This window comes from Nicotiana tabacum, chromosome 8, assembly GCF_000715075.1.
Source record: "Nicotiana tabacum cultivar K326 chromosome 8, ASM71507v2, whole genome shotgun sequence".
In the NCBI taxonomy this organism is placed as follows: Eukaryota; Viridiplantae; Streptophyta; class Magnoliopsida; order Solanales; family Solanaceae; genus Nicotiana; species Nicotiana tabacum.
In genome coordinates, this window is record NC_134087.1 from 202,628,331 (window position 1) to 202,648,692 (window position 20,362).

Here is a 20,362-nt window from a genome sequence, read left to right on the forward strand (position 1 = left end):
TCGAAATGGGATTATTTATTTAAAATTCAGAGTCGCCACTTGGGATAATTTATGGTGTCCCAAGTCACCGGTTTAAATCCCGAATCGAGGAAAGATTGACTCTTTATTTATGGTCTGCGAACACAAAAATCCGGGTAAGGAATTCTGTTAACCCGGGAGAAGGTGTTTGGCATTCCCGGGTTCCATGGTTTTAGCACGGTCGCTCAACTATTATTATTGGCCTAATTATCTGATATTTTGCACGTTTTAAACCTATTGTGCCTTTTTAACCTTTTAGCCGCTTTTATTTATTTAAAGAATTAATTCAATGTTATTTAAAACATATCACAAGCCACACTACATGAAATGCACTCGTGATTCACGACACGTTTTATTTAACTTTGTTGGAAATTAGAATCGAGTCACATGAAATGCACACCCTAGATTGAGATTCACGTATCGTAATCATGCCACGGGAACCGTACCCGTAGCCATGATGATTCATTATTAATCGCATCTAGAGCAACTGCGCATTTGACTAGACTGAGATATTCTTACGACTCAGTATCAAGTTTGTTTTGGAGGTACTACAGAACGTGGTATTGATAAAGTTTATACAACATGATTTTTAAAAAAATTGACTCGGGTCCTGTATGATGCCTTTAACACGCCAAGCTCCATTGACATTAACCACAATGCGTGAATCGTCTGGGTGCAACGACATCAGTTCCTTCCTAACCTCCTCGATACTGGCATTATGATCCTTGGTCAATTGCTCAGCAAAAATTTTATTTGATCTCCCTATATGACCTAATACCGCTCTAGAATCACCAAGGTTAGCACATACAATGTCCTTTTCCAAATAACACCAACCAGACAGCAGCAACCTTTTGTTTCAATTAATGGTGTAATACCAAATGCTCTTCCCACAAGAGAAAGAAAGCCAACTTTAATATTAATCTATTTACATTTAACAAAATCAAACAGAGATCCAATAATTTATGCCCTTTTAAAATCTACGAGATTTCAACAGAAGAACTCGATGAACACGCAATCGACACAAAATGTAAACTCAAATCGGGAGAAAGTTAAACATAAAACAACAACTCCAAAGCTCAATCTATCCGAAACAAGTTCGAATAAAGAAGAATGATACGGAAACAAACCTGTTAAGCCGAAATTCTCTTCAATTAACAATAAAGAAGCGATGAATACACATGCCTTAGACTCCGAGAAATCAGTTGTGAAACAGCAAAATAGAAACGAGCAGAAATTGTGACTGGAACCTTAAGCAATAGTTGGGAACTCGACTCGGCACCAAGACTCTCGATTGAACGCGAACTCAAATCCAAATTTCAGTCGAATTCCATTTTTATTCACTTTGTTCTCTGTATATGGCTGTGTGTGTGTGTCTTTGGATGAGGGGTCATGACTTTGGTTGAAGAAGAAACAGAATGTTCAGGGGTCGTTTGGGGTGTTAGCGGCGGGTCTCAACTCTTGGCATTAAGGTCTATTTTTTCATTTTTTGTTCTCTTTTCGGCTGGTTCCAGCATTGAAATTTAAAGGGGAAGCTCTGTTTTATCTATCACACCTCCTTTTTCCGCCCCGCGAGGGTACAAGGAGTTTTTTCCAATTAAAGGACAGTCGAAACGGGATTTGTTTATTTATTTCAGAGTCGCCACTTGGGAGATTTAGGGTGTCCCAAGTCACCAATTTTAATCCCGAATCGAGGAAAAGAATGACTCTGTATTATAGTCCGCGAACTGGTGTCCAGATTTTTGGGCAAAGACACAGGTTGAGTAATGCCCTGCAGTTCAACCCCTAAACCCTTCCCGGTCACAAACCCGTTATTCAGCATTTCTGACACTACCATGACGGTCGCAGCTGACATCCTGGGACATGACATGCTTTTACCCTCAGGCACCCTGCTCACCGGAACCGTGTCAAGGATCTGATACACCCATGGCCCCTTATCATCTTCGGTCTCAATAAAGGGTACAATGGCATCATTCATGGCACATGTGAGATCTTCCCCATGTAACACAATTTCTTGTTTGTCCCACTCGAATTTGATCATTTGGTGCAGTGTGGAGGGCACGGCTTTTGCCGCGTGAATCCACGGTCGACCCAACAAAAGATTATAGGATACTGCCGCATCCAACACCTGAAATTCCATCGTGAACTCGACTGGGCCAATAGTTAATTCGAGTACAATATCCCCTACCGTGTTTGTTCCCCCTCCATCGAATCCTCGAACACAAATGCTATTTTTGCGGATTCTATCCTCATCAATCTTTAACTTGTTCAATGTGGATAACGTGCAAATATTAGCGCTCGACCTGTTATCGATTAGTGCCCGAGTAACCATTGAACCTTCACATTTGACCGTCAAATAGAGAGCCTTGTTGTGTTCTGTGCCTTCCATAGGCAATTCATCATCGGAAAATGCTACCCTGTTCACTTCAAAGATCTTGTTGGCAATTGTCTCTAAATGGTTTACTGAAATTTTGTCAGGCACATGAGCCTCATTCAATATCTTCATTAAAGCTCGGCAATGCTCATCGGAGTGAATTAATAATGACAACAACGAGATGTGGGCCGGTGTTTTTCTCAGTTGCTCAACAATGGAATAATCTTGTCCTTTCATCTTTTTCAGAAACTCTTCTGCCTCTTCTTCTGTTACAGCTTTTTTAACTGGCACTGGATTGTCTTTTGCGCCTTTAGCTTTTCTCAACTCTTCGGGGGCAAAACAACGTCCCGACCGGGTCAGTCCCTGTGCTTCACAACTTTCTTCCTCAATTTCCTTTCCTTTGTATGTCACCACTACCTTGTCATATTTCCAGGGTACGGCTTTGCTATCAACCATGGGTAACTGGACTACTGGTTTTATGACAACCGGTTCTACATAGGCTCCCTTCACAACCACCACGGGCGCGGATACTGACCTTGGTACCACTATCTTGACTGGCTCCTGCTTTTTCTCGGCCGCAAATGGTCCCTCTCCCATTACTAGCACTGGCTTGTCTTTTATTGTTTTTAACTGAACCACTGGCCTTGCACTTACTGTCTTTTCTTTGGTTTCCGTAGAACAAATCACCATAACCACCTGCGAAGGTTTCTTAGGCTCTGCCCCCTTATGTATCAGTTCGATCATGTTGGCCTTATAATGCGCTGGTAACGGATTTTGATTGATGTTCGGGGCCTCTGGAGCCTGTACCTCAATACGGCGATTATCAATGAGCTCTTGGATTGCGTTTTTCAACTTCCAACATTTTTCAGTATCGTGCCTCGGCATCCCTGAGCAATACTCGCAGCTAACAGAGTGGTCCAGGTTTCTGGGAAGAGGATTTGGTGCTTTGGATTCAACTGGGGTCAGCATCCCCAACTGTTTCAATCTGTGGAAGAGAGAAGTGTAAGATTCTCCCAGCGGAGTAAATGTTTTTTTGTTTGGGGCCTTCTTATTTCTAAAAGCTTGGTTTGGGCGGAAGCTGGTTCCTGGTCTGTTAGCCCTGGGAGGTAGATAGGTGTTTTATGGGTGTGGCTGTGTATTTTGGGGTCTTGGTGTACGCCATTGCGAGTGCACTGGGGGTTGAGTGTAGGTCTGGGCGTGGTGGATAGCCAAGTGTGGCTCTGGTGGTGGATAATAGTGTTGCGGTGGACCATATGTGGTATATTGATAGTTTGGGTGGTGGGGTCTGGGTTGGTTGTAGTAGAGTGGACGATTATTGTGCCTGGACCAAATATTAGCTTCAATTGTAGCAACTTCTTCTTTCTTCTTTTTCCCCAGCACACCACCAGTACCGCTTTGGATGGCCTGGGTGGTTGCTTTCAACGCCGAGTAGCTCAAGATCTTGTTAGATTTCAATCCTTCTTCAATCATGGCTCCCATCTTTACCACTTCATTAAACGACTTCCCGACAGATGTCACTAGATGACCAAAATAGGTAGGTTCCAATGTTTGCAAGAAATAATCTACCATCTCACTCTCCCGCATGGGAGGATCAACCCTTGCAGCTTGTTCCCTCCAGCAGAAACCAAACTCTCTAAAACTTTCCCCAGGCTTCTTTTCTAGTTTCAACAATGACAGACGATCAGGGACTATCTCGAGGTTATATTGGAAATGGCCAATGAATGCCTGGGCCAAATCATCCCATGTATACCATCGGCCGGGGTCTTGCCTCGTGTACCATTCTAGCGCTGAACCGCTCAGGCTTTGCCCGAAATATGCTATCAACAACTCATCTTTTCCCCTGGCCCCTCTCATTTTGCTACAGAAACCACGCAGATGGGCTACTGGGTTACCGTGCCCCTCATATAAGTCAAACTTCGGCATTTTAAACCCCGCAGGCAACTGTACATCAGGAAAAAGGGCACAAATCTTTGTATGCGACACTAACTTGGTTTCCTAAACCATGCATGTTCCTGAAGGATTGCTCCAGGCTTTTGACTTTACGAATCACCTCCTCTTGTTCTGCATTCTTAACCGGTTTCTCAACTTCTCCCGGGATTTCAAAATGGGGAGAGTAGTTATATGGCTCAGGTGCTTTGAAAGTGGGTTCGGGAGGGTAATATTGGGTGTCGTGAGCTTGGAATAGCGGCTCACTGGATGATCTATGCAGTGGAGCTGGGGGAGGTGCCACAAAGACGGGAACCATGGGTGGTGGAGGGTTTTGTTTGGAGGGTGGAGCTGGGGGAGCGTATGACGTGGTACCATAACCCTGGGTCTGATAAGGGAAAGCTGAAGATGTGTGGGAAGTGGTAGGCTCCTGAGCTTGAGCCAAGGGTGGGATGTAAGATGGGTTGGTAGGATATAGTGGTGCTGGGTGTCCCTGCGACCATGCCTAATGCATTTCAGCCATTTGTGCTTTTAATTTTCTCATCTCTTCTTTCATAGCACCCACATCTGTTACCTCAACCTCATTCGAAGGGTCTACGATGCTGATTTTTGAATCCTGCCCAGTCATTTTTACTTGATCTTTCGACCGGGTATTGTAGGGATGAGTTGCCAGAATTGCCAATCAATTAACCACCTGCCTGGTATCACACATTTAGACAACCACTTTGTTAGCGATTAGGTCTTAACAGATTTAACAACCACACGTTGGCATGAATGCACTTATACAATTATTCCTTTCTATTATGCATTTGCCCGATTGCATGCGTCATCCCGGCATTTCATTCCTTGTTTCATTTTTCTTCTCCTCGCCTTATCCCTCTCTTGTGCTTTTTCTTTTCTCTCTCTTGTTTTTCCGCTCTTTTCTTTCTTTCTATTTTTCTTGGTTTTCCTTATATTTTCCTTTTCATTCTTTTTGTTTTCTTTTCGGTTATGATCGAATCTTATGGAGATTTCCTACGTATCGTGACCTCGCACGAATCAAACCAAGCGTAGTTCATGAAGATAAATGTAAAAATAAGGGTGGAAATAAAATGCTCAACTTTCATTAATAAACAGACTCTTACAAACTCGACATCTTTTGTTTTGGAAAGAAACTAACAAACGCAATCTGAAAGCAAACAAAAACTCTAAGCTTGCAAACATACTCAAACCAGAAAGATAACGGACGTACAAAAGACTGACTCGAAATGGTAGACACTCACAGACACGGACTATGCATATTCTAGTGCTTCAAACTCAGGTATCCGCGGGGCGTCGTTCGGCCTCGCCGCGGGTCTGGGATCCAAATCCCTTTCAAGCTGCTCTAACTCATTCATGGTTCGCTTCACATAGATCATCACTGCTGAGATAAAGGTAGTACGGGTCATGTCTTCACAAACCCGACATCTCCTGACAATAGCATGAGCAATGGCTCTAATCCTGTCTTTTGTTTGCTTCTTTTCTATGAGCAAGCGTCTTATTTGATCGCTGCATGTCTTTAAAGCTCGGGAGTCTTGCAAGTGCTGGTCTTGCAGCTGTTGCACTTCTGCCTTCATTTGGGCTAACAAGTTGTAACAATGTCCGCTTTCAGTTTCGAAGTCTCTAGCCTGCCTAACCGCTCCACCTTCAAGGGCAACTACTTTTCTCTTTAAATTGGCAACAATTTTCTCATGGTCCCTTATCAACTGATTCAAGTATTGGCGACGCTCTTCGGTTCTTGTCGCTCACTGTGCTTTAAGTTCTGCCATGACATTTTCAGCTTTTCCTAGCTCATCCCGCCATTCTCTGACTTCGCTTTCCAATCTTTTTACCAATTGTTCATCGGATCGGCTCCTCGGTTGCTTATCGATGGTTATCTTCAACTGTCGGACTTGGGCCTTAAGAGCGTCATTTTCTCTGGCTAGTCTATTCTTTTCACCTTGATCCTCGGCAACCTGTACACTGTTCTCGAATTTCAGACTCTCGACTTGTTGCTTTAATTTACCAATCTCAACTCGATAGCTTTCTTCCTTTGCTAATCAATCCCACTGCTCTTGGGATGACTTGGAGAAATCTTCGAGATGAGGTCTTTTAGCTGGTTTCCCATATGCCACGTCACCTCTGAACCATTCGTGATACCCTGGAGCAATTTCCCCTCTGACCCTATCAGACACACAAGTGTTTGCCATCAGATATTGACACTCGCTCCAAATTTGACGAACCTCTTCCTCGGGGAATCGACCGTCAGGACTAATTTCGACCACTTGGGTACTTAAATCTTCATCTCTTGGTATTACTTGATATCTACCGAGTTGCCTCAGAACCCGATACGATGCATAAGGTTGTATGCTTTTGAGTCCCATTAACAAAAAATGCGGTCGGGCTGCTGGCATATATATGACTTCCTCGACAGACAACCATCCAAGCACCCACTGTATCTGGCTAGCCTCAAGGTTCCGAAATAATAATGCCCAAGCCGTGACTCCTTCAGGTAGACCAGCCCCTTCGATTCTCGTACAAAATTCCCCTATACAAGTTTTCTCAGCCGAGCCATAACTCAATAACTGAGAGCACGGGCACAAATGTTCAATCATCCACATTTGTAACAATAAGTTACATCCCTCAAAAAATTTGCCCCCAGCTTTGCACGCAGTGAGAGCTCTGAAGATATCAGCCACAATCATAGGTGCTAAAGTGCTTTTCCCCATGGTTTGCAAAGTACTGACGACGCCTGCTACTTTCAAATCAATATTACCATCTTTCCTTGGGAATATTATGAGACCCAAAAAAGCTACCATAAATGCCACTCGCCTGTGTTCCTCCCATTTTTGTCGGCTATTTTTGCTGCAAAGCTTAAAGTCTGGATTATTGAACCCGCCCACATGGCCATATCTATCATACACGAAGCGGAAACTGCAGAAACCCTTTGCAAAATCTGAGTGATGAACTGTCCGGGGTACTTTCAAGGAATCCAGGAATCGATGTATGGTAATGGCCCTAGGAGCAATCAAGTATTTGAATCTCAATGGAGCTTGGTCACTTCCAATGTACCCCGCTATTTCCTCTATTGTTGGGGTGAGTTCAAAGTCTGAAAAATGAAACACATTATGTGTCGAATCCCAATGGCCGACCAATGCCCTGATGATATCCCCCCGAGGCTAAATGTCTAATAAATCCGGAAGGTCTTTCAAATATTTTCTCACTTCGTCTTGCCCTTCTTTGCCCAAATCATTCCACCACAATTGCAGCTCAAAAGGGATTTTGGTCATTATTGAAAAAGGCTCATTTATTGTCGTGCTCATCCTGCACATTTATTAAAGCGTTTAAGCAAAAGAAAACTTTTATTTAACTCCAAAAACTACTATCTATATTATCGACTCAAAATTAACCCTATATTTCAAATGAAGAACTCAATTCTTAATTCTAATATTTTTAGGTAAAAGACCCGATATTGCGACACGGCCTTCCTGTGCCTCAGGGGCGAAAATTTTAAGGCTGTGAGGGTCAAAAATCAAAAATACGACCAAAGGTGGTTGTTTATGCAAAGTCAGCCCTCCGGTGCCCCGTTTGGGAATATTTGGCTATTTATGACATAACAACATCACCTGACTTATTTATGACTCTTTTTTTATCGTTTTTCAAATTAGGAAACTCAATATTGCAAACACGGCCTTTCAACGTCTCGGGGACGAAGATTTTTAAGGCTGTGTGGGTCAACTGGACCAAATCTTAAATATGGCCCAAAAGTGGCTGTTTATGCAAAGTCAGCCTTCCGGCGTCCCCTTCGGGAACATTCGGCTATGTCTTCATAAAACAGCGTCACCCGACTTCTTAGAAATTTGACATATATATTTTGCTATTATTATTTTTAATTTTTTTGTAAAAGGGGAAGTTGGACATCACCCGACTTATTTATGACAAAATTAAAAATCTTGACATGTTTTTTTTGTTTTTTTTTATTTGTTTTTGGCTTTTTTAGCATAGCAAAAGGGGGGTTGGACCCGATGAGGGTTGCCTACGTATCTCACATCCGGTGAGAATCAAACCCGCATAGTTCGGGCAAATTAACCGAACTATTTTAAAACATGACTCTTTTCCATTTTTATTTTTTCCTGGCAAGACAGTCTATTTTCCTTTTCTATTTTTGAAAAAGACAAAATAACGAATTTTTTTCCATTTTCAACAGACAATAAAACAATCTATTTTTCCAAAAAAATAAAAGACTTTTTTTTTCTCTATTTTTTAGTAAAACAAAATAAAATACTTTCCTCTTTTTTTTTCTTCAAAATTTCGGCAGAGTTTCGCCAGTGATTGGTCATTGTTTGTTTTTCTAAAATAATCAGTTAACTCCCTAACCGAGATTCAGAAACCGGTCAACATGCAAGTTCGAAACAAATATATGTACAGAGCAAGTAGGATGCATCAGAATGGTCTTTTCATTTCAGGTTGCTAGTCCTAGACGGACCCAACCCCTGTGTTGAGTCTCCTAAGTCAAATGCAACGTGATGCAAATAAGCGTTCCTACTAGGGATCCGGCATGAAGTCACGTTATTCTATATTCAAAACCTGGGTCAGTGTACTAGACTGTGTACCCGAGCGGACAACTCGAGTCGAGGAGGGGGCAACTTACCGGGAACCAAAAGGCCATCCGGCTTCGTAACTTGTCCGACCTCTTTCTTATTTCAGGGTATAACACTAACAGAATAGGGAGTCTCAACCAGTAAGCACATCCCCGGAGGTGAAGAGAGAAGGGTTCGGCACAGTTTATATATACAGTCAAATAATATCAAAGCGGTAAAAGCAGCATTTAGCACATTAGGCTCAAACATGTAAAAATCAGATAAAGCCAAATATAACAATTTATCTAAGCTCGAATCTCTAACCCCGAACCAGTGGTTCTGGATAAACGTCCCCAGCAGAGTCGCCAGAGCTGTCACACCTCTTTTTTTCGCCCCGCGAGGGTACAAGGAGTTTTTTCAAATTAAGGACAGTCGAAACGGGATTTGTTTATTTATTTCAGAGTCGCCACTTGGGAGATTTAGGGTGTCCCAAGTCACCAATTTTAATCCCGAATCGAGGAAAAGAATGACTCTGTATTACAGTCCGCGAACCAGAAATCCAGATAAGGAATTCTGTTAACCCGGGAGAAGGTGTTAGGCATTCCCGAGTTCTGTGGTTCTAGCACGGTCGCTCAACTGTTATATTTGGCTTGACTATCTGATATAATATGTATTATAAACTTATGTGCAAATTTAACTTTTAAAAAACCGCTTTTATCATTATTTATTTTATACAAAATTGCAACGTCGTGAAAACGCATCTCGAGCCACGCCACAACCAGTGCACGCGTGATTTGTTGACGCATTTTGACTTCGTCAAGATCGTGATTTGGGTTACATAAATGTACACCCATATTCAAGAAAATAACCTTATTAAATATGCGCCAAAATACTACGCGTTATGATATTATTAGGTAAGACCGTGAATTTTACTAAATCGCCCATCTTGAAATCTAGGTATTTTTTTATATAAAAAAAAATAAGATTGGAGGACTGCAATTTTTTGTATTATTTATATTTATTTATTTGTTAGCGAGATTCTCACTTATTTTATGAATACCCTTTAATGACTACATCTTTACTCGAATTGACTATTGGCCCAGTCGAGTTCACGATGGAATTTCAGGTGTTGGATACTGCAGTATCCTATAATCTTTTGTTGGGTCGACCGTGGATTCACGCGGCAAAAGCCGTGCCCTCCACACTGCACCAAATGATCAAATTCGAGTGGGACAGACAAGAAATTGTGTTACATGGGGAAGATCCCACATGCGCCATGAATGATGCCATTGTACCCTTTATAGAGACCGAAGATGATAAGGGGCCATGGGTGTATCAGATCCTCGACACGGTTCCGGTGAGCAGGGTGCCTGAGGGTAAAAGCATGCCATGTCCCAGGATGTCAGCTGCGACCGTCATGGTAGTGTCAGAAATGCTGAATAACGGGTTCTCGCCCGGGAAGGGTTTAGGGGTTGAACTGCAGGGCATTACTCAACCTGTGTCTTTGCCCAAAAATCTGGACACCTTCGGGTTAGGGTTCAAACCAACAGCGGCAGATGTCAGAAAGGCCCGTAAATTGAAGAAGAAAGCTTGGGTGCTCCCTAAACCAATTCCTCGATTGTCCAGGTCCTTCGTCAGACCGAGTATTAAGAAACAATCATTGGCAAAGATGTCAGGTTCGTTAATTGAGGCGGATGGGAATTTGGATAAGGTGTTTGAGAAAGTATTTGCTGAAGTAAACATGGTTGAGGCCGGGGAAGGGTCAAGCAGAGCAGACATACAGTACATCGGACCACATGCTAACATCAACAATTGGGAAGCTACTCCTCTTCCAGTTCGGAGGGAGTCGTGGTAGTGGGTTTTGTTTTCCTTTTTGTCACCTGGATTATTCCAGGGTTTGTAATCCAGTTGTTATGTTCCGTCCATTTGGATGAGTTAAAACCTTGTTGTCTTTACGTTTAATGAAATGCAATTTTCTTCGTCCCTAATTCTCTTTCCATTTTCTTTTCTTTTCTTTGTACAGTTCTTTTTATGCTGATATCAGTGACATGACATGCATGAGGAATCTTCGGCCCAGTTTTAAAAGCCAATCTAGTTCAAAAGTAATAATACAAGAGATCGAGTGTGATGATGGGGTGGATTGTAATAATGATGAAGCTTATGAGGAAATTAGTAAAGAATTAAGTCACTTTGAAGAAAAACCCAAACCTAACCTAAATGACATAGAAGCAGTTAATCTAGGGGACCAAGACAATGTACGGGAAACTAAAATAAGTGTTCATTTGGAGCCACAACTCAAGGAGGAGATAATTAAAGTATTGCATGAGTACAAAGATGTTTTTGCATGGTCATATGATGATATGACGGGTCTAAGCACCGATTTGGTGGTTCATAAATTGCCCACTGATCCAGCACTCCTCCCTGTCAAGCAGAAGTTGAGAAAGTTCAAAACAGACATAAGTGTGAAGATCAAAGAAGAGATTACCAAGCAGTTTGAGGCAAGGGTCATTCAGGTTACATGGTACCCCACTTGGTTAGCCAATGTCGTGCCTGTGCCAAAGAAAGATGGCAAGACCAGGGTGTGCGTCGATTATCGAGACCTTAACAAGGCAAGCCCAAAAGATAATTTCCCACTGCCTAACATCCATATACTGATCGACAATTGTGCCAAACATGATATTGGCTCTTTTGTGGATTGTTATGCGGGTTATCATCAGATTCTAATGGACAAGGAAGATGCAGAAAAGACGGCATTCATCACGCCGTAGGGAACGTATTGTTATCGGGTCATGCCGTTTGGTTTGAAAAATGCTGGGGCAACTTATATGAGGGCCATGACAACTATCTTCCATGATATGATACATAAAGAAATCGAGGTATACGTGGATGATGTGATCGTGAAGTCTAGACAGCAATCCGACCATGTCAGAGATTTGAGAAAATTCTTTCAACGGCTTCGCAGGTACAATCTTAAGCTCAATCCTGCGAAATGTGCTTTCGGGGTGCCATCTGGGAAGTTGTTGGGATTTATAGTTATCCGGAGGGGTATTGAATTAGACCCGTCAAAGATCAAAGCTATTCAGGAGTTGCCACCTCCAAGAAACAAAACCGAGGTGATGAGTTTGTTGGGAAGACTGAACTATATCAGCAGGTTCATTGCTCAGCTCACGGCAACGTGTGAACCAATTTTCAAATTGTTAAAGAAAGATGTCGCGGTCAAATGGACTGATGAATGCCAGGAGGCTTTTGATAAGATAAAGGGGTATTTGTCAAACCCACCCGTGTTGGTCCCACCAGAACCAGAGAGGCCTTTGATTCTATATCTGACAGTTGTGGATAGTTCATTCGGCTGTGTACTGGGGCAGCATGATGTTACAGGCAGAAAGGAGCAGGCTATCTACTATCTCAGTAAGAAGTTCACATCTTACGAGGTCAAGTATACTCATCTGGAAAGGACATGTTGTGCCCTAACTTGGGTGGCACAGAAATTGAAACATTACTTGTCATCTTACACCACTTACCTTATATCTCGCTTAGACCCGTTGAAGTATATTTTCCAGAAACCCATGCCCACAGGAAGGCTTGCAAAGTGGCAGATATTACTTACAGAGTTCGACATTGTCTATGTGACACGGACTGCCATGAAAGCACAGGCATTAGCCGATCACTTGGCTGAGAACCCCGTTGATGAAGATTATGAGCCTTTGAAAACTTATTTCCCTGATGAAGAGGTAATGCACATTGATGAATTAGAACAAGCTGAGAAGTCGGGATGGAAACTTTTCTTTGATGGGGCTGCAAATATGAAGGGTGTGGGAATAGGAGCAGTACTTATTTCGGAAACAGGTCAGCATTACCCCGTTACAGCTCGGCTTCGTTTCTACTGTACAAACAACATGGCAGAATATGAGGCGTGTATATTGGGATTGAGATTAGCTGTGGATATGGGTGTACGGGAAGTCTTGGTCATGGGTGACTCGGACTTACTAGTACACCAGATTCAAGGGGAATGGGAAACACGGGACTTGAAGCTTATACCGTATCGGCAGTGTCTGCATGAGCTTTGCCAGTGTTTTCAGGCCATAGAATTCAGACACATTCCAAGGATTCATAATGAGGTTGCTGACGCTTTGGCTACTTTGGCGTCAATGTTGCACCATCCAGATAAGGCCTATGTTGATCCATTGCAGATTCAAGTCCGTGATCAGCATGCTTACTGTAATGTGATAGAAGAGGAAATCGATGGAGAGCCGTGGTTCCATGATATCAAAGAGTACATCAAAGCGGGAGTATATCCAACGCAGGCCACCGGTGATCAGAAAAGAACAATTCGACGGTTGGCAAGTGGGTTTTTCCTTAGTGGAGGAGTACTGTACAAAAGAACGCCAGAGCTCGGTTTGTTGAGATGTATAGATGCACAGCAGGCCACAACTATCATGACTGAGGTGCATTCCGGAGTTTGCGGACCGCATATGAGTGGGTATGTTCTAGCAAAGAAGATTCTCCGAGCAGGTTATTATTGGCTCACGATGAAGCGAGATTGTATCAGTTTTGTGCATAAGTGTCATCAATGCCAAGTACATGGAGATTTGATTCATGTACAAGGAGTCATCAATGCCAAGTGATCGGCTAATGAGGAACATTTTTCAAGACCAAGCAGTGACCCACTGGACGGCAGAAGGTTACAACAGAAATCCCCAGCAGAGTCGCCAGAGCTGTCACACCTCCTTTTTCCGCCCCGCGAGGGTACAAGGAGTTTTTTCCAATTAAAGGACAGTCGAAATGGGATTTGTTTATTTATTTCAGAGTCGCCACTTGGGAGATTTAGGGTGTCCCAAGTCACCAATTTTAATCCCGAATCGAGGAAAAGAATGACTCTGTATTACAGTCCGCGAACCAGAAATCCAGATAAGGAATTCTGTTAACCCGGGAGAAGGTGTTAGGCATTCCCGAGTTCTGTGGTTCTACCACGGTCGCTCAACTGTTATATTTGGCTTGACTATCTGATATAATACGTATTATAAACTTATGTGCAAATTTAACTTTTAAAAAACCGCTTTTATCATTATTTATTTTATACAAAATTGCAACGTCGTGAAAACGCATCTCGAGCCACGCCACAACCAGTGCACGCGTGATTTGTTGACGCATTTTGACTTCGTCAAGATCTTGATTTGGGTTACATAAATGTACACCCATATTCAAGAAAATAACCTTATTAAATATGCGCCAAAATATATCACACCACCCCATTATTTTTTGTCCCCCATGCCTAACATAAATAAATACAAGATTCCTCCCCACTAAATTTTGTCTTGTCCCCCCTTTATATTAAACAACTATATCACAACCCACCCCATTACATTTTGTCCCCCATGCTTCATATAAACAATTACAAAATGTACAATTCCTAAACTACCTCTGAACGTACTGCAAATTACCAAACTACCCCAGAACGTACTGCAAATTACCAAACTACCCCATCAGCTATAACAAATCAATTAATCACACTCAACCAAAATATAGCCAATATGACCAATTTCTACACAAATTTAAACAACAAATCACATGAACATGATTTCTTCAACATTTCAACAACAAATCACATGAACACAAATTGAACAACAAAGAACAACTAAAATTTGATTGAACAATATTTTTTAGCAACAAACAATCCTATTTTCAGATTCAACAACAACAATCAAACAAGTATATTTAGATTTCCAAATTCAATAATATTGAACTTAAAATCAACTCTAACAACATCACAACAAACAATTCCTATATTAAACTTAAACAAGATTATGAGACAAATTCAAGAAATAATCATAAGTGATAAACAAGAAATCAAGCTATACAAATTTCGGATTCAAAATCAAACAAACAAAGTATGAACATGAATGAAAATATTCAATAACAATAACAAACAAACTTTGTTCAAACTTCGAATTAAACTTAAACAAAACAAATAAACATATTCAAATCACTAATCTTCAAATAATCAACTAATCTTTCTTAAATTAAATCCAACAAAACTTATAACAAAGATGCATGATCCAAAAATTAAAACCAAAACATAACTTCACATTAAATCACTGAATTAAAACCAACTTCAAAAAATGAAATACGAATTAAATCTATAGTAACAACAAACAACGGATTCACATGATTTAAACAACATTAATAATTTCTGGAAAATACATAACACATGAAACAAATTGAAGAAATAATCAATTAAATTTCAATTTGAATCTAACAAACATCAAACTAATAAATTCTTACCTAAACAATAAAACAAACATGAAATAAACATGAAAAACAACTAATTAAACTTCCATTTGAAATCTGAAAATTAATTTAACAAACACATGAACACACTAGAAAATGATTTCAACGATGAACAACGAACAAAACAAGAATTGAATCCTTTAACGATTTTGGATCCGGAAAATATCAAACAAAAATATGGACAAAAAATAAAACTCAAAAACTACTAACCGGATCGAAATGAAATATGTACGGACTGTTTCGACGAAACTCGAATGGGAATAAATCTGTCCGGACTCAACAACGAACAACGATCAACCAACGACGAACTCAAACAGGGATCGACGACATCGACCAAAACTCATCCATGTACGCGAACTCGACAGGACTGCTATGTGGGTTTTCGGACTGCTATGGACCTCACGCCTGTAGTAGGTTTGTTTGGGATGCTGCAAAGAGGAAAGCAGTAGCATCCGCTACTGCTGGACATCGGAAGTGAAATGGACGCAGCAGCAGCTCGGACGCGAGGAGGAGATGGAGCAGCGGCGACGGTGTGGTTTGGATGATGAAGCAGCGGCTATGGTTGTTCGAGCTGAAGAAGACGAAGTGAGGCAGCAGCAGCTCGGTTGTTCGAGCTTGGTCATTGACGAGGAAACACTAGCAGCCCGAAGCAGAAACGAGCAGCCAGCAACAACAATGGTCGACGCACCAATGGCGGAGCATCAGCAAAACGGAGGAGCCGGAGAAGATGAAGCAGTAGCAGCTGGTTGACGCAGCATCAACGGAGGTCGTTAATGGCGTTTGGATGTAAGGGAGTGGGGTCGAGGGCAGCCATGGTTGTGTGCTTGAGGAAGCTTGAGGAAGAAGAAGAAGATAGGAGGGGGGGATGGTTTAGGTCTTTTAGGGTTTGTTTTGGGTTTTGTTTTTGTTTTGTGTTGTGTTGTTTGTAAAATAATAGGGGTGTTGGGTTATGGATTGGGTCGACCCAGTTCGAAATGGACTGGGTCGTTTGGGAAGATTGGGCCATTTTTTGGGCCCATGGCTTGAAATCGAAGAAAAGGCCCAATTTCGACTTTCTTTATATTTTCGCTCTCTTTTCTTCTTCTATTTTTCTAAAACCAAATTATAAAAATACTTAAACTATTATTAAGAACTAAATTAAGTTATAAAAGCGCAAATTAACTCCCAATAACAATTAACGCATAATTAAGTAATAATTAAGCATAAAATTGTATATTTGGACATTAAATGCTAAAAATGCAAAAGATGCCTATTTTTGTAATTTTCATTTTTTGTAAACAAATTTAATTAGTAACAATTATAGAATTAAATCCTACATGCAAATGCGACATATTTTTGTATTTTTATTAATTTAACAAATAAACATGCACAGACAAATACAAATAATTATTCAAAATATCACAAAATTGCACACCAAGAAAAATTACTTTATTTTTGAATTTTTTGGGAGTAATTCTCATATAGGGCAAAAATCACGTGCTTACAGCTGCCCCTCTTTGCCCGAAGACACGAAGGGTTTTCGTGCAAAGATAAAGCGAGCGATTTTTGCCCATCCGAGTACTCCTTTTGAAGCATTTTTTTGAAAAAGATTTGACCGAACCTTTGATTCAAAGGTTTCCTACATATCCTGGGCTAAACAGGAATCAGGTCAATGTAGTTCGGGAAGTTTTGGTAGCTGGGACTACCGTGGGACTGCAATGTTACTGTTGTTGCATGCTATTACCACTGCTTACCGATCTCCTTGTTACACCGTGCTTAAAAGAAAACAAGACGCTAGGCTAGACTGCAATTTGTTCTTGTTGCCTTGCTTTCTTGTCTGCATGCATTTCTTCCGGTGCTTTTCTTCTTTTGACACATGTACTTGAGTTTGTACTATGACCTCTTGTTGCAACCTTCTGTTTTCCGGTGCCGGGATATTTTATTGTTTCCTGCTGGGGATTCCTATTGTAACCCTCTGTTTTATTGTCCTCTCACTTGATCTTGAAATGTATGCCTCTGTTCTATGGGCGGGCTCCCAACTTCAATACTTGAAAATTAAAGACTGAAATGTATGCCTCTGTTATCTGGGCGGGCTCCCAACTTCAATACTTGAAAATTAAAGACTGAAATGTATGCCTCTGTTATCTAGGCGGGCTCCCAACTTCAATGCTTGAAATATAAAGACTGAAATGTATGCATCTGTTATCTGGGCGGGCTCCCAACTTCAACGCTTGAAATATAAAGACTGAAATGTATGCCTCTGTTATTTGGGCGGGCTCCCAACTTCAACGCTTGAAATATAAAGACTAAAATGTATGCCTCTGTTCTATGGGCGGGCTCCCAACTTCGATACTTGAAATGTAAAGACTGAAATGTATGCCTCTGTTCTATGGGAGGGCTCCTAACTTCAACACTTGAAATGAAAAGACTGAAATGTATGCCTCTGTTCTATGGGCGGGCTCCCAACTTCAACACTTGAAATGAAAAGACTGAAATATATGCCTCTATTCTATGGGCGGGCTCCCAACTTCAACACTTGAAAAATGTATGCCTCTGTTCTATGGGCGGGCTCCCAACTTCGATACTTGAAATGTAAAGACTGAAATGTATGCCTCTGTTCTATGGGCGGGCTCCCAACTTCAACACTTGAAATGAAAAGACTGAAATGTATGCCTCTGTTCTATGGGCGGGCTCCCAACTTCAACACTTGAAATGAAAAGACTGAAATGTATGCCTCTGTTCTATGGGCGGGCTCCCAACTTCGATACTTGAAAAATATGTCTCTGTTCTCCAGGCGGACTCCTGATTGCTAAATTTAAAATTGAATGTCTCTATTCACCAGGCGGACTCCTGACTTTTAAAATTTAAGCTGTATGTCTCCGTTCTTCAGGCGGACTCCTGACGTCAAACTTGAAAAGTACGTCTCTGTTCTCCAGGCGGACTCCTGATTGCTAAATTTGAAATTGAATGTCTCTATTCTCCAGGCGGACTCCTGACTTTTAAAATTTAAGTTGTATGTCTCCGTTCTTCAGGCGGACTCCTGACGTCAAACTTGAAAAGTACGTCTCTGTTCTCCAGGCGGACTCCTGACAACTTGCATTTATCCTGATTAGTGCTTGTTTTTCCCTCCTGGAGAATTCCTCTTCAACAACTAACTTTTCTCCCCCTTTTTGTTTGAGCTTTCGCCTTTCCCACGACATTTCCCAATCATTTCACCGATGAAACTTCCGTTAATTCCCTGTATTCCACTTGACATCAAGTTGTTTTTGATATGCTCTGACCACGTTGTGCTTTACAATTCTAGAAGCTGGTAGTGAACTTTGAAGTCCTTTCTGCTTGCATTGAACAAAACTGGCACTGAAACATCTCAGCTAGATAAAATCCTCAAAAAAAATAAAAAATGAAATGCAATGATTCTTGAGTTAAGGATAAGAAGAATCCAAAACAAGATGATTGTTTGAAAAAAAGAAGGAAAAGAAACTTATCTGAGCGAGACAACTAGTACCAATGGTCATAACATGTATTTTGGATTAATCAGCCCAATCTGTCCAACCAAACAACTCTCAATTGTCGTACCTCATTGCCCAGAACTTCTATCACTTATTTGATTTATCCAGACCTTAACCTTGTTTCCCTGCGGTACCGCGAAACGGTTTCTATCAACAGACCTTTCTCAGTTTTCCATTTCTTATCTCACCTTCGCCTTGAGGTGCCCATAAAGGTTTTCACCAACAAGCCTCTCTCATCTATTTTTCTCTCAGCTCCCGTCGCCTTACGGTGCCCGTGAGGGTTTTCACCCATAAGACTCTCTCATTTATTTTTGTTCTTCTTGCTCGAACCAGAGTGTTGCCCCTGTCGTGAGTTATTCCTACCTGTTCATCTTAGCATTTCTCAAAACTGATCATAAGGTCTTTCTTTGGACCGTAATGTAGGCTTTTGGATTAAGCTAGAAAGAAAGGTATAAAAGGCTCAAAATAATTCAAATGGGTTCAAATTACAACTTTCGGAATCCAACGTTCATAACAATCACCACTTCTGCCCCAGCTTCTTGCTTGGGGATTTTTGGATTTCTATTTGGTATGACTGAACCTCGGAGTAAGGCTGCCTACGTACCCTTTCGGGATCAAGTCAAACGTAGTTCACTTCATAGAGACTACGTTGTTATGTTTCTCTTCTTTCCCTTTTTTCACTTTTCTTTCTTTTCCTTTTCTTCTTTTCTTTTTCTTTTTCTTTTCTTCTTTTTTTTTCTTTTTTTCTTTCCTTCTTTTCTTTATGTTCGTCACATGTGTTCTCTTATAGTGCCGCTGATTCCGAAAGAGGTGTATGAAAAATAAGTAAGGCTCGAAGGGGATAACAAGGGATAAGAGTGTTTGGATAGCAGAACAAAATGCCTTCATCATTTCAATCTTTAAGATATGCCAAATACGAACAGATACATTCAGAAAATAAAGAAATCATACATAATATCTCTTGACCGCATCGGAATTGATGGCTATTTCTACACATTCTCCTTCCATATCTGTCAAATACAACGCTCCGTTAGACAACACTCTGGTTACTACAAATGGTCCCTGCCAGTTTGGGGAAAATTTTCCTTTTGCCTCAGCCCAATGAGGCAAGATCCGCCTCAGTACTGATTGCCCGACTTCAAATTTCCTTGGACGTACTTTTTTGTTGTATGCTCTTGCCATTCTTCGTTAGTACAGTTGGCCATGACACACTGATGCCAATCTTTTCTCACCGATCAAACTCAACTGCTCAAGACGGCTTTTCACCCATTCATCATCATCGATCTCAGCCTCTGCAATGATTCGCAGAGATGGGATTTCCACTTCTGCGGGTATTACTGCCTCGGTACCGTATACCAATGAGTAAGGAGTCGCCCCTACCGAGGTACGCACGGTGGTGCGATATCCTAACAATGCAAAAGGCAATTTCTCATGCCATTGTCTAGATCCTTCAACCATCTTCCGGAGTATTTTCTTTATGTTCTTATTGGCCGCTTCAACCGCACCATTTGCCTTGGGACGGTACGGAGTAGAGTGCCTGTGAGCAATCTTAAACTGCTCACATATGATACATTTGAAAAATGCGTTGAAGTTTGTCACACCTCCTTTTTCCGCCCCGCGAGGGTACAAGGAGTTTTTTCCAATTAAAGGACAGTCGAAACAGGATTTGTTTATTTATTTCAGAGTCGCCACTT